This window comes from Octodon degus, unplaced genomic scaffold (genome assembly GCF_000260255.1).
Source record: "Octodon degus isolate 3935 unplaced genomic scaffold, OctDeg1.0 scaffold00019, whole genome shotgun sequence".
Lineage (NCBI taxonomy): Eukaryota > Metazoa > Chordata > Mammalia > Rodentia > Octodontidae > Octodon > Octodon degus.
In genome coordinates this window covers 19,057,401-19,060,673 of record NW_004524595.1, presented here as the reverse complement: position 1 = coordinate 19,060,673, position 3,273 = coordinate 19,057,401, and the positions used below count along the sequence as shown (strand labels likewise).

The 3,273-nt window shown below is 41.9% G+C and overlaps 1 pseudogene; it reads right to left on the bottom strand.

Moving 5' to 3' along the window:
* Window positions 1-326: 326 nt before the first annotated feature.
* LOC101562802 lies at window positions 327-567 on the bottom strand (annotated as a pseudogene).
* Window positions 568-3,273: the final 2,706 nt, after the last annotated feature.

Sequence of the window (3,273 nt, the reverse complement as noted above, 5' to 3'; positions counted from 1 at the left end):
TTAAAGCACCTGCAAGCAGGCCCAGGGACTGGGGGTTTGATCCCCAGGACTGCCATACTGTCCCCACCCCCGGGGCACACTGAAATGGCAATTGAGACTAGGCATGGTAGTGCACGCACCTGTAATCCCACTCTTGGGAGGCTATAAACAGGCAGATCACTATGAGTCCGATCTAGTAGTGAGACTCTGAACATACTGTAGACCCTTCCCTAAAACATATATATCAAAGTGAGAAACGAGAAGGCAACATAATCATATTATCAGAAAGACATCAGGCAGGAAGGACAGCTGTGTACAGCCTGAGGCTGAAAGGTGGCTTACCAGCTTCATTTGTTTGGTTTCTTGGGTAGCAGCCTTCGGAACAGCAAGTTATGAGGATCTGGTTTGTGGATCATATAATGGACCCACCCCTGACTCTGCTGAACATCGGGGTTCCTCCATTCAGATCTCAGACATCAAATGAGTTTTAGGTACCAGCTTGCCTATATCCTTGAGCAACATGACATGCCAGTATTCAAGTTCTTCATTGTCATATTCGTCTGAATAATAAATTTGTTTATGCGACATGTTCACTCAGCCTGTGGACCTTTATCCCCACAACCCTAGCCTCCAAACAACTCCTGACCAACTAATTTTAACAAGGCACAAAGAAGATACAGTACAGAAAGAATAATTTCTTCAGTAAATGCTGTTGGGAAAACTAGATATTGAGATGTAAAAGAATAAAACTTGTCCTTTTTCTCATAACTTGCACAAAACCCAAACAAAACTCAACAATAATGAAGAGTTTAAACCTAAAACTTGAAACCATGAAATTCCTAAAAGAAAATACTATATAAGGAGAAAGCTCCTTGACAGTGGCATTGGAAATAAACTTTTATAAGGCCTGTGTCCACATGTCCCCCCAAAGTTTTAGTTATAGTTGGGAATTTTTCAGAGGTGCTGGATCTAGAGTGTATGATGCAAAGATTGATTCATGGTGCAATTCTAGCAGCCTAGATAAGATACAAAGATAGAGCTGTGATCATTTCTTGCTGCTTAGCTATCTTCTGCCCACTAGGAACTGGTGCTCCTCTACAATGCCTGCTGCCACACCACCCTGTCCTGGGGGTCAATTGGTTGTGGATTAAAACTCTATAAACTGTGAGCTAAATAAACCTTTCCTCCTTTAACTTTGGATGACAGGCACTGTGTCTCAGTAATAAGTAACTAAAACAAAATTTGGTACTAGAGGAGTGAGGTCATTTCTCTGACTGTGCCTGACCATGTGATTTAGGAGCCTTTTGGAATGGCTTGTAGGAAGAGGAAGAGTTACAAAAGATAGAACTAGAATGCTTTGGGCTGTAGTTGATGGGGGATTTCAGTCAGAGTTCAGAAGACCAGAAGGAGACCAGAAAGTTGATAGAAATTCTGCTAGTAAAGACAGGCTTTGGGGGGCTGGAGAGATGGCTCAGTGGTCTAAAGCACCTACTTGGAACAAGCTTGGCAAAGCACAGGGACCGCGGTTCAATCCCCCAGCACCACATGCCAGCCAGCCGCGCCCCTGGTGGGCTGAGCTGGCCACACACACACACACTAAATAAATGTTAAAAATATATATATATTTAAAAAAAAAAGACAGGCTTTGGGGGTAGGGTCTGCTGAGAAGAAGGACAACACTGGCTTTGGACTCCAGATAATACATATCATATCTTGGTAGAAAATTTATCTGCATTAAGCTCACATCCAGAGACTTTGCCAAGACTAAGATTAAGGATGGCAGACTAATTTGCTAGAAGAAATTTCAGGGGAATCTAATGCTGAAGTAGTGGAATGGTTTCTATTGGGGCTTTTAGCCATATTTATGCATCAAGAGCAAAGAGACCAAAAGAATGATTTAAAATGTTGTCACTTTAACCAGAAAGGAAGCTCCAGTAAAGTTGTGGCCTGCAAAGATGGAACCGAGGAGAAATGTATTGCTCAAAGACTAGCAAGGGAAACCCAAGTATTGCAGAAGAAAACAGAAAAGATGGCCTGGGGACATTAATACAGGACTCCAGCCTCTGAAGCCTCAAGATTGCAAAGCTAATAGACTTTGGCATGAGAAGAAAGCCCTAGAGCACCATGTTCCAGAATGACAGTAGCCTAGGGAAGTTGTTCCTCCAAATTTGGTTCATAGCCACTAGATCCCTATGACCAAGAGAAATGGAAACCTGTCTATTGGTCCAGCTCACAACAGACCTTGGCATTATTCTTGTGGTACTGATTTTACATGCACACAGAATGTAAGAGTCATAGGGTCAGGAATGCTTCTACCTATATTTTAGAAGAAGGCCTGAGAGGCCAGCCAGTGTGCCCCTGAGAGGTCAGTATATGAAGCTGTGAGTATAAAGCCAAAGGTGCATTAAAGACCCCAAATGTTTGGAGAAGCCAGGAACATGCAAGAAGCAAGCAGAGTTGGCCCTAGAGAGAAGCTATGGGGGCTACAACCCCTGGAAGTGCTATAGAGATGGAGTCACCCAAGCTATTTGTAGTTCACAACTTGCCACAGATTGCAGGGGATGCTGGAAATGGAACTGTACATTCCCTGCTCGATTTTGGTCTTGCATTGTTCCCATTCCTTGTTACACAACTGCTGCATCTTTTGGAATGGAAATGTATATCTTGTACCATTGAATGTTGGAAGTGTTTAGTTTTCATTTGTACAAGGGCTTGTAGCTAAGAGTTCACCTTAAACCTCACAGGAGACTTGGGACTTGAACATCTCAGCAACGCTGAAACTGTTAGGTCTCATAGAGTTGGACTAAATGCCTTTTGCATAAAGGGATGTGCATGAATCTTTGCTAGACATGGATGGAATATTATACCTTGTGTTTAAATGTCCCCTCAAGTCCTCTGAAAAAAAACCTACCTATGACCACATGATGCTGTGAGTGGACATCTAAACACAAGCCACAGAACTAAGAGAAAACTAACAAAGGCAGGGACCAATCAAACCGAAAGCCTTCTACACAGCAAAGTAAACAACCAGCCAAATGGAAAAGCAGCCCATGAACCAGAAGGAAATATTTGTGAATCTTATATAAGAGACTAGTGTAAAACTATATAACAAATTCATACAATTGCAATACAATGCAATAAATAAAACAACTAATTTTAAAATGAGGAAAAGATCTGAAGACATTCCTCCAAAGATGTGAAAATAGCCAAAAGACACATTTTCTCACTCATCATCAGAAAAATGCAAATCAAAGCCACAAAAAAGAAAAGATTACTTCACACCTGTTAGGAGAG